This window comes from Cryptomeria japonica, chromosome 7 (assembly GCF_030272615.1).
Source record: "Cryptomeria japonica chromosome 7, Sugi_1.0, whole genome shotgun sequence".
Lineage (NCBI taxonomy): Eukaryota > Viridiplantae > Streptophyta > Pinopsida > Cupressales > Cupressaceae > Cryptomeria > Cryptomeria japonica.
This window is the reverse complement of record NC_081411.1, coordinates 845,860,630-845,873,748: the sequence shown is the minus strand read 5'-3', so window position 1 is coordinate 845,873,748 and position 13,119 is coordinate 845,860,630.

Here is a 13,119-nt window from a genome sequence, read left to right as displayed (position 1 = left end):
GGCATCCAACAATCATTCATAATGCACACAAGACAACAGTGGTACATGGAAAACCAATGAAGACAATAGAGAAGATCTATCTACAAAGGGTAGTCAAATTGTGAAGACAGTGAGTTGAGGAAAAGCATAGGAGAAGAGCTCAAAATGATAAAGACAAAGCATCACATAAGCTTAGGGTTTTGTTTGCCTTTCTTGAGGTTTTATTAAAATTTTCATGGTATTATAGTGAAAAATACAGTGAATTCGTGTGCATCAGTGAAAGAGCCACTATATATGGTAGTGATCCATCAACATGTGAAAAGATCCAGGAGATAATAAAAGAATCTATAGAGGCAGGGTGTGAAAATATACTAGGAAAGGTCATTGGTAGGTACTGAAAGAGATGACAATAACTTGACTAATTGAAAATATGCTATTGTAGTTTTCCGTATAGGGGTAGATGATTGCTCTTTCTTCTTTTCCCTAGCATCATGATATGTCAAAGTAAGATGAATTAACAATTTTGTAATAATGAGGTTGTAGACACTAAAAATTGGTTACTGCCTATGGCTACAATTTTTATTAGCATGTCTTCTTGTCGGTAGTTTGGTCTTTATTATTCATCAACATTGTGTCTTTCTCTCGTTAATTAAATAATGTTGATTATTTAATTAATTATTAATTATGTTTTCCAATTTGATCATTTTCTATCTCTTTGTCCTCAATCACTCTTTTCATCTATCCGCTTAAATAATTTTATCAATTTAATTAAATCATTTTGTCCTCTTGGTATTAATTTGTCCTAGGGAAAATAATTATTTGATTATTTCACCCCCTATCCCAGTGTTCCTCCTTTGATAAATGAATATTTTAATTTATTTATTCATTTTTATCTTTCTCACAATTAAAGAATTATATTTTATTTAATTGCCTAATTAACTAACATGTGGAGGAATTAATAAATAATATTTATTAATTCACTCCACTTATCTACTTTTCATGCTAATTTGTCTCCACTTCTAACTCTTCCACCTTCCACTTTCCTCTCCACTTCCCACTCTCACTTGCTAATTTATCTCCCCACTTAACTCTTCTCTCTTTCTATTTTAACTCCTCTCTTTATCCACTCAACTTATTCCTTTCCTCCACTTTCAAATGGCATATTTTGTTAAAAATAAATATTTCCAATATTTATTTTCACTTAACTCCATCTCATTTCTATTTCTTCCTCTACTTAACTCAACTAAGTGTGCTTACAACAATCTCAACAATCCTTTTATAGGCAGTATGTGTTGTTGCAGATGGTACACTATTCATTCTACTAGAATAGAATATCCTATAGCCTATAACCATAGTAGCCAGTTAACCACTGGGTCCTTAATGTTATTAACAGAAAATGCATGCCCATCAGAGGTAGATGAGATTAAAGTGGTTACAGTCTCTTTAGATATTCACCTCAGCTTGGGAACTTCACCAGTTGACCAAAAACCAATCACAACTTGGATAGCTTCCTTGGTTATAGTGTGTGTCCTCTTCAAAATCCTCAAGAAAATAAGCTGCATTATGAAAACCCTTCTCATAACCCCTAATATACTCGGGTTGAATCTTTTTGCTCTTATCGCAAAGGGATTTCAACTGAGAATAAATTGGCAATGATCCTAAATCTTCAATTTTACAATCAATGTAGCTAGACAAATCACCTTTTACAATGACACCATCAAGAACTTGAGATAAAGCATTATAAGACACTATTTGTTCTGATTCTACAACCTCCATAGGTTTTGATCTGATCATTAGCCTCTCTACTTGCTTAGATGATGAAGCCATTCAGATAAACTAGATTCGAAGCGAGATTTACGAAGAAATACCTTAATTCTCACACGCTGCCTTGGTTACCGGTTGATTACTCAAATGCACACCATTTCAACCTTCACTAACCTTCGAATAAGCTTCAATCATGCAAATCACGACACAAATTTGACTAAAACCAGTTTGCAATTCTCTCTTCTCTCTGTAAGTGCTCAAGAATTCTCTTTCGAATGCATTTAGAGTAAAAATAACATAGTAAAACTTGCTTTTATCCTTTTTACCTACTACATAAAATGCTTGAATAATAGGGTTACAAACCCTAATACACCTCTTAACGATGCATACAATATTAACAGGTGTAAAACCAGTTGATAAACTTTTGAAAAACCGATTGACAAAAGATATCAAGATTTCACACATAATAGCTCAAAATTCAAACTCTCTTACCACTCATCTTTCAAGGGGTCTGGAAGTAGATTTACCACTATGCTCCCCTTAGCCCTGTTGAAATGCTCAATTCACCAGTACAGGATTCTCCACACTGGGTGAAGGATTAGGTTCTTCTGCAGGTATATCATCACTCTTCTTTTTCCATATTTGGTTCATCTCTTCTTTGGTTTCCTTCCAAGTGATTAAACCTTAAAGAAGTTAGGCTTTGATACCAATTGATAGAATTATAAAGCACTGAGAGGGGGGTGAATCAGTGACACCAAAAACAATACTACTTTAAACACTGGCCAATAGATATACTTAACAAGTTTATTCAACACTATGCATGCAATCCAAAATGATATTAAAGCATCCACCATAACACAAGTGTTTATACATGGAAAACCCAAATGGGAAAAACCACAGTGAGATGGGACTCACAAGTTAACTATCTACAATAATAGGTAATTGACCGGATAAGGTCTACAAAAATGCTCTGCTAGGAGCTAATCCTATTAAAGATCCCAAAGATCTATTAGGAGCTATACCCTATTATAGGTAGTACCCTATTAGGAGTAACCTCAGTAGAGAATTTTTGAATCCAAATTAATGGATCACCTTGTTAAAGGATTTGTACAATGAAGCTTGTTAGAGCTTACCCAGTTTGGGGATTTCACTGTTGTAGTGATTAGAAAACAACATGTGGTGTGATCTAGAAGTAGCACAACTTTCTTGAATAGATTCTCTTTTGTGCACTCAAAATTGCATAACCAACATACTCTACAATGCCTTGACACTTCTATCTTTGCATCAAATCATCCCATATCATATCTTCAAAATAGTTCATCATAATGCCATTATATAGACATTTAGATTTCATGTCAACCTTAGAAATTATATCACAATTTCCTAGGTGCAATGTATCTGGACAATCAAACATAACTAATCACAAATTACCGCCAAAATTTGTCAGTTAGGATAGCTCATCACACAATCAATGAATACCAGTTGCAACACTGATACTGGTTAGACTTGATCATATCAACATGTAAACCGATTGTCCTTCATTGCGTCTTTGATAATCTCTTTTGGATCTTCAAGTTGGTGTCAGGTCATTCTTGTATATACCATTTGTCTCCATGTACCAGTTTGACACTCTCTAAACCATCATAAAAAAAACTTCTAATATTGGTTGTAATACAAGTAACTTTTAGAAGTAATACCGGTAGACAATGTGAACATATGTGTGTGTATACATGTTCCATCAATGACAACATATGAAGTCATTCATTACAAACATCATCAAGCCAACATATTGGAATGAAGATGTCTTCTAGGGGATAGAAGGTTCTTTTGGGGAGCTCTTATCTATTTATGTTATGATAGTAGCTCGTAAGAGACTGGTTTATGCCAGGATTTGTGTTGGGGTTGTCCAGTCGTTTGACCTCCCCCCCTCCATTGAAATTGACTCCAAACTAGGGAAATGGGTTCAACCCATAGAATTTGTATCTCTACCCTTTGTGTGTTTTATTTGCAAAAATCAAGGCATTGGGCTAAGAAATTCCCTCTCCAGGCTAAAAAACCATAATTTTAAAAGGTATCTAGCAAGGCTAAGATTTGGAAAGGTAAAAACTTGGAGTGTGTTCGACAAGTGAGTAAGAACCCAGATATTTGTCAAGAAGAGGATAATGACAGAGACGGGAATTCTGACTCTTCAAGATAAGAGAGAGGATGGGACTTTGGTTGGTGGAGAGGAAATGTCTGGTCGGGGTGTAGTAGAACCTATACATCTAGATCTTGTGGGTATCGATAAAGAGGTTCAGTTGCAAGAAGGTTTGAAAGTGGACAAGGAGAATACTACGTCCAGTAACAAATTTTTTGTTGTGTTAAATAATGATGCAAGGGAAAGAAATGGGAACAATGAGGAGTCTTCTTCTTATCTCTCCCCAAAGATTGTCCTTAATGTATTCTCTCAAGAGACTCAAACCTCAGAAGTGGTTAAGTCTTCTTTTCCTTTTTCTCTTGTTCGTAGTTCTTCGAGGATAGCTAGCCCATTTGTTTTTGTAAGGAAAAACTCTAGGGTGGAGCATTCAAGTGCTCTTGCCACTATAAATTAGAATATGGAACAAATTAATTAAGATTGGAAATTGTTCCAAAAGAATAATAAGGTCAAAGGGTTGGATTATGGAAAATAAAATCAAAGTCTTGAGGATATTGATATGGAAGATGAGAGGCCTTTTATTACAGTGGAGAAGAAAAAAGGAAAGAAATCGAATATGGTTTCAAGAGTCTTGACCAGAAATAGAACAAAGGCTGATTATGGAACTAGTAAGAGTGTCATGGGAAGGAAACCGACAAAATGGTATAGGGATCAAGAACGCCTCCAGAACATTACGGATGGGACCCAAAGAACCATCATTGAAATTTTCTCCCCTAGTAAGAAATGAAGATCATGTCATAAAACTGGAGAGGGCTTATTAGTTCTCATAAACAAGATTTTTTGCATAATTTTGTTAGGGACCATAAGCCTGATATTCCATTAGTTCAAGAAACTAAAATGCCAAAGGAAAGAGTGGAAAGAATAAAATCTTTTAAGAATTGTGGTGTTTTTTGAATTAGTTCAGAAGGTGCTTCAGGTGGTTTAGTTACTTTTTGGAACTGTAACTATATCCAAGGAAAATTGATTTGGGAGGATTATAATCATGTTGCCTCTAGATTTGCTCATATTAGATATGATTTTTCCTACATTTTGTTAAACATTTATACTCCTAACAATAAAAATGCTAGAAGAATTTTTTGGAACAATCTTGCTTCTTACAAAAGACAATTCCCTAAAGAGAACTAGATTATCATGGGGGATTTTAATACTCCTCTTTATGAAGTGGAGAAGTTTGATAGATCTTAGATTCATATGGATAGTATACTAGACCTGATGGAGTTTATAAATAACCAAGGTATGCATGATGTTGATTTAAGGGGAGCTTCTTTCACCTGGACCAACAGGAGGTTTGGAAATGATTTGATTTAGGTTCATTTGGACCATTCCCTTATATCCAATGAGTGTTTAGTTAAATATTTATCTTCCCTGACTACCCTTTCTAGGGTAGGTTCATATCACTATCTTATAAGCTTTGTGGCTGAATCTAAAAATGGGAGAAAGAATTTTCCTTTCAGATTTGAAAAGATGTGGCTTTCTCACCCGCTTTTGAGGGATTCTATTAGAGACTAGTGGAACATAAAGGTGATAGGCATGACTATGTTTAGGGTGGCCAAAAAATTAAGGGAAGTCAAATGCAAAATCAGGAAATGGAACAACAAAAATTTTAGGGACATTTTTTCAATGAAAATGGCTACTTAATTAGATTTAAAAGAAATTCAAGATTAGATCCATAAAGAAGGGCATATTGATGACCACTTGGAAAGAGAGAATGAGGTTCTCATTAAATATCATGACACTATCTCAAAAGAGGAAGAAATCTAGAAATATAGATCGATATCTTTATGGTTGTCTTCAGGGGATGAGAATACCCTTTTTTCCACATGAAGGCGCTAAAACATAAGACAACAAATAGGATCTCGTATGTCCTTAAAGATGGAGTCAAGATTGAAAAGGAAGATGATATAAGAGGAGAAGTAGTTCATTTCTTCAGCAATGTTCTCTTAGCTGAGGATGGATTAGATGAGAATGTGCAACAAAGTTTTATTGAAGTCATTCCCAGAATATTGAATGTAGATTGGAACAAAATTTTATCAATTATTCCCTCCTCTGATGAGGTGAAGAAAACAATGTTCTCCTTTGAAGGTAACAAAGCCCCAGGCCTAGATGGTTTTCCTATGTTTTTCTTTCAATTTTTTTGGGATATTGCGGCTAAGGAAGTTGTCAATGTGGTTAAGGAATTCTTTAGGTCAAGGAGTATCATAAAGGAAATCAATTCTACCTTTATTGTTCTTATCCCCAAGTTCCTAGGGGCAGATGTCTTTGATGCCTTCAGGGAAATCAGTCTTTGAAATTCTTTCTATAAGATTATCTTCAAAGTCCTTACTTTTAGACTATTGATTGGGTCAGTGCAAGAAGCTAAGTCCACTTTTTGGCCAAAAAGTGGAAGTGTTTTCCCTGATTTTCAGGTTTTGTCTCATTTGAGCTTAAATTTTGAAACACTTGGAGATTGAATCTTGGAAAAAGTTATTATTATAAAAGATATCCCTTTGAGTCTTCTTTCCAAATATGTAATTTATTTTAATACCCACATAATAAAAAATAACTTTTTGAATGGAGTTCTAAAAACTATGTTTTAAAAATGTTTGTTTCACGACCATACCATGCATGTGTACGACCCACACTTTTTGACACAATTAAAATTATTTTCTCAAACCGTTTTGGGAAATGGTTAGTAACACACTGAAGATTGATGAACATATTTTTCTATATTTTATTTTTATATTTTTTTTTAATTAATTTTTTAATGACTGTAATTATCTTTTTAAAAATTTGATGTGTACAACCCACATAATTTGACCTAAACTTAACATTTTTAAATTTTTTTAAATTTTTTTAAAATAGAAAATAATTTTGTGTATATTGATGACATAATTTTTTTTTCAAAATTCATTAAAATAAAAAACTTATTAAATTAACAAAACTAGTTAATATTTCAAGTTTATGGACCTGATTTAGTATAAATTAAATGAAAAATAGTTAAAATAATCAATTTTTAAATAAATTTACATATTTAGAATCTAGATAGTATAATCTGAAATGGGTTTTAATTTCGTATAAAAATTCTCTAATTAGAGGCACGTAAACTATTTCAAAAGTTCATATTTGTGCTTTCATTCACAAAGATTTGAATTTGCAGGTCCATGTCTTAGGTGTGGCTATCCCAGGCATATCCCGAACCTAATCCCAAGGCAAGTGGTGGGTTGTAGAATCAACTTCCACAAAACAGGCCCCCATTCCTAAAATTACCGTTACTATCTAAAAAAAGGACAAATTGCATCAATTTACCAAATTATCATTAGAATCCATACTGACAAACATTTTTTACAGCATTTGGCACTACTTTTTTTTAATCTTTTTTACACAAATTTTAGAAGAACTCAGTAAAAAGAAATATATTTTTTTGAAGAGGAGTTTGTAAAGATGGGTTCAAAGCAACATCAAAAGAAATAAAGGAAGACAATGACAATGGACAAAATTCAAGCACAAAGAGAGAAGGAGGCAAAATGCCAAAGAGATCGAAGATCACAACAATGACAATTGAAGAACACTGAAGCATCTAGTTCAATGCCCATTGTAGATGAGACCATTGAAGAGATCATGATGGACGCAAGCAATGTAGAACCAAACATGGGTATGACTGTTGATGCAAATGTTCATTTGGATGCGAATCTTGCTATGTTTTTAAATCCCCAAGACTGATGCCAATCAAATTGCTGATTTAAATGAAGCTGGATATAAATTTAATACACCAATACAAAAAGAAATAAAAATTGAAAATATTATACCACCCTCTCTGAAAGAAAATGAATGTAATTTGTTTACTATTGATAGCAATGTGCTAGATAATCTTAATGGGTTAGTTTCTTGGAGACAAATCAGAACACATGCCAACAGATTATATAAACAATTTTTCTATAATAAAAAGTTAGGATTCCAATGTCAATTAATGCTATAATTAATTAAAATGTTAAAAATGGGTAAAGTCATGAAAAAAATGTGTATTTATGCAAAACCAAAAAGAAAAGATGAATCATATAAGCAAATTATATCTAATGTTGCCAATGCCATCGATTCTATTGGAAAAAGAAGTCGATCTAAAGATAAGAATGTGGCACGTAGAGTTATGACAACTGCTATAGTTGACAAAACAATTATTAGTAAAAGAATGTTAAGTGATATAAGTGGCTATTTAAACTTACAACGTAGAACCTTGTCAAGAGTGGCCAAAAGAAGAGATGCAATTGAAATTGATCCACTAAAACATTGTTGGAGTTTTAGTGGTAGAATTCAAAGGTCAGACATGAAATTAAATGATGAAACTAAACTATTAATTGCAAAATTTTGGCATAATAACACTAGAGTTTCATCAAAGGATAGAGATGTTTTAAAGTTAAGCGTGGGATCAAAAATTTGTGATCCTCATCCAAAACATCTTCTTGACATGACTCAAACTGAATTCTTTAAAAAATTTAGTGATGAATCTGTGTTAATGAATTTACGAATTAGTCAAAGGTCATTTGAAAAATGCAAACCCTGGTATGTTAAAATCAATAAACAAAGAATATCTTGTTGTTGTAAAACTTGTGTTTAGTTTCGTTGCTATTATGATGTTTTTTGATATATACGTTGTATGTTGTATGGTAATGATCTTGTGAAGGATTGTGGTGTTTATGTTCCACCTGAAATTATAAAAGATTTTATTGCAATTTTATTTTGTAAACCACCTAATGAGCAATTATTTTTTTCCAGATCATGCATTTATGGCCTTTGCAATTTATGTGGGAATTATTCTTTGATAGGTGAATGTTTGCATGAACATGTTTCATTTGAGTTTGGACAAAAAATGGTTGATGTTAGGAGATTTAAAAATATAGAATAACCTCTAAAAGATGGAAAGATGGGGAAACATTTAGAATTGATTACATAATAGAATAGCGTGAATGCATTTATCAGTGAGTTTAAAAGTCATATTATTCCAAAATATGTGAAACATTCCCAACATGCCTGATGGCTTGATGGACAATTTCACATATGCAAGAACACATTTCTAGTTGGAACAATAGTATCAATTGTGGATTTTGTAGAAAATTATACTCTAAAACCACAAGAGGAAACTCAATCACAATACTACAACTCAGTGAAACTGGCCATATTTGTGCACATTATATATAGACATGACCATGACAGTACAAAAGATAACAATTTTTTTTTGAGGGAGTATCACTTCTATGTTAGTGATAATCGATTACACTCGTCAAGGTTTGTTTAGCATTGCTTCGAGGTATTTCATGATAATCTTAAGAAAAGAGAAATTGACATGAAACAACATATGATATGGTCAGATAACTGCACCGGACAATTAAAAAATGCAAGAATGTTTTATTGTCTATGCAGAGTTCACAAGAAAACCAATGTCCAACATTTATGGAGTTTTTTTCAAGTGGGACATGGTAAGGGGGAAAATGATGGAGTTGGTGCCTATGTAAAAAGAGCTCTTGCTAGAGAACAATTGAAATTTGAGGATGCAGTGAAATTTAGAGATGCTCGTGTAGTTGTAGATTGGTGAATTTCAAAGTTGTCAAAAGGATCAACTGAGAACTCTACAATTCGACGTTTCTTATGGTTGGTAGAAGAAGATAGTATTCATATTTGGCATGATTGTAATACCATCATTGGATCAGCTAAATGGCATTCATTTAAGAGTTCTAATTCAAATGCATGGACTATATTCACAAGGGAGCTTGCTTGCTTTTATCGGTTTTGTGTTTCTAAAGATTGGGAATTTTGTGAGAATAAAGAATGGGTTGAAGAATGGTAACAAAGATCATTGACACCCATAGATGCAAATGATCTGCATGAAAGAACTGATGAGGATATAGATAAGATGTTTGCATCAAATGACTATGATCACATTTCAGATCTTATACAACAAGGTAAAAATGTTTTTGAAATTTGTTTTGATTTATTAAATAGTACATATATGAAATCTTACAGTGTATATTTTTGTTTTTATATCTCATTAAATATTAAAATAAAATTGTTTTGTGCACAGGACACATCTATGTTGTTGTTGCACCAGAGGACAATGAAAAGGGGACATAGTATTGGTTGGCTCGATGTGTAGAGCCAAAACATAAGCTAACCAATCCTCGAGTAGATGATGATGGTTATGACTATCCAACATGATCTGTGGTTGTTGTTGGCACCTGGCTACACAAATATCTAACAAGAAAGAATGGATTTCCCATGTTTGAAGATTATGAATTAGAGAAGAAGATTATACATTACTCACATTTGGTAGTGGCAAATAATATAAAATTGGATAGATATGGTGGCAGACCTGCTAATAAAAAATTATGGACTCTCTCTATGGAAGAGCACAAGACAATTATAGATGCTTTGCAAAAGAGAGAGGATGGAAATGGTATAACAAAATGAATTTATACAAGTAAGTTATAATTTGAACCCTTAATCCACCTCCCTTTTAAAAGTCATGATGTATATTTTATATAGCATTTTAAATCATGCATCCTAATTATAAAATCTAATCTAGTAATTTTGTTTCAGGTCTACCACAAGTAAAAGGCATCAATGAAAACCAAGTTATTTGTGTTAGGATTCCCATAGATACTGAGAGGGGGAGGGGGGGGGGTGAATCAATATCTAATCGGTGAATTGAATTTCTTAACTTAAAACATGTAGAACATATTATAACAAAGTACCGGTATGCAAGAAATAATGCAATAAACAGAATTAAAAACAACCACATGAAAAACACACCATAACACAATGATTTAATGAGGAAACCCAGTGTGGGAAAAACCTCAGTGGGATTTGTGACCCACAATATTCACTTACTGGCCAATAAGAGAATATTACTACTACAAGAGGGGCCTGCACATGCAGGAAGGCCAACTGCCTAGAGCTCACTGCTCAATGGGAAGTCTCACTGACTTACAATGATGGATTATACAAGTCCAGTATCTTGTACTCCTTCAGAATAACATCTATAATGCCAGATCCAGTACTGGTTGCTGCTCTGCTTCTTACATAAACCCTTAACCTATAATTTACATAATAGGTCTGCCTTATTTCGCCTAAATATGATCTTCTTACTTACTTTACAAATGTTCTACAATGATCTCTCTTATATAAGAGTCATTTTACAATGATGCCAAGTCGGCTTACAAATATTTTACAATAATAAACAAAATACAATATAACAAAAATCTTATCCGCCTCTGTGCCAGTGGTCTAAGTGCTAGTGTAAAGTCTAATCTTTCTAGTGCCGGTGAACTATCTTGATGGTGTAATGCCTTGCCGGTGCTATAGGATTGTAAGGTTGCCATCAATGACAAAACCTTCAATTTGTTGGCAATATTGCATTATAACAGACAATGAAAGATTGTTGGCATTTCATAAGGATATTGAGAAGGTTGTTGATGATTATGGATATAACTAATTAAAGATGTTTACTATCTTGATATTATTATTTTGTCATTGATGTCAAAAAATTGATTTTCTAATTCAGTATGATGTTGCCATATCTTGAGAAGTATGATTTGAAGAGAATATAGATGTTGGTAAAAGACACAGGAAAGAATATGTTGAATAAGGGGATGAATAAGGTATTCAATGGGTAACTATTACCGAGTCAGACAATGATGAGATCATGATGTTTAGATTATTTTGACATCATACATATGTTGTAAATTGTAAGGTTAATACTATACTATGTTATCAAGAAAAGAACCTAGTCGGTAAACCCTAAGGTTATCGCTATCAGTTAATGAAGGCAGAATGTCTACCGAGTGAAGTTTAGTATTCACCGAGATCTAACCGAGTTGTAACCGAGCTGTAATAGAATGCTAATAGTTTTGATACTTAATATAAGTATAGATCTAATAGCCAACAAGATGAGAGGGGGGGGGGTGAATCATACAAACTTAATCATCCATAAAAACATCAGATTCAACCTCAGTAACATATATTTCATTAATATAACCGAAATTGTTAAACATGCAAACTCAAGAGCATATAAACATCATAAACCTCATAACACTAGATTTAACGTGGAAACCCAAATAGGGAAAAACCACTGTGGGATTTCAGACCCACTAAGAAATATACTCTTCTAGAGTATGCTCAGTTAAAAGCAAATCCTGTTAAAGATTACAAACACATTGCTAGATGTGACCCGGTTAAGGGTTTTCCCTCGGATTTGTTAGGATCTTCACTTTGTTAGAAGTGACCTTGTTAAAGGATTTCAAACACTCAATCAGAATGTCACCTTGCTAGAGGGTTTTACAAATAAGACTGTTAAGTCCACTCAGTTAAGAGATTTTCTGTCACTTTCACAAAATAACAGTAATAAAAATCTATCTGCAACTTCACATCTAAAATGCTAAAGTAGATTTTTATTTGTTCAATACAATCTAGACATAGAACTAATCTTGTCTATCTACTGGGCTTCTATACTCTGTTATTCTAACAGGTCTTCAGGTTTCTGTGCTCGGTAATCACTATGTAGCATCCCTATGCATACACTTGCCCGCATACATTGTTTATCAACAATTTCCTATTTATAAACAATTAGGTAATAGCTTAATCTCCTTGATCACATTTCCCATGATCAATCATAGCCATCAGATCTTCGATCTTGTCCAGGTTCAATGCATCTTTCGATCTGAAAATGTTTTACCCCGCCTTGGAACTTGCATATTAGTCTTAGAACTTGTGCCAGGGTATTGCGGTTCAATCTAAGCTATAGATCTTCATGCCGACTTTTCATTGCCTTAGATTTGTTAACAAACTTCTTCCATGGCTCACCAATCATTGATTAGTTCTAGCTCATCAGCTTCCTTCATTAAATACCACATGTAAACATTTAATGCATTCTATTATAGCTCGGTTACAACTTGATGAATACTAAACTTCACTCGGTAGACATTCTGCCTTCATTAACTGATAGCGATAACCTTAGGGTTTACTGACTAGGTTCCTTAGGGTTTACCGACTAGGTTCTTTGCTTGGTAACATAGTATAGTATTAATCTTTACAATTTACAACATATGTATGATGTTAAAACAATCTAAAACATCATGATCTCATCATTGTCTGACTCGATACTAGTTTCCCATTGAATACCTTATTCATCCCCTTATTCATCATATTCTTTCCTG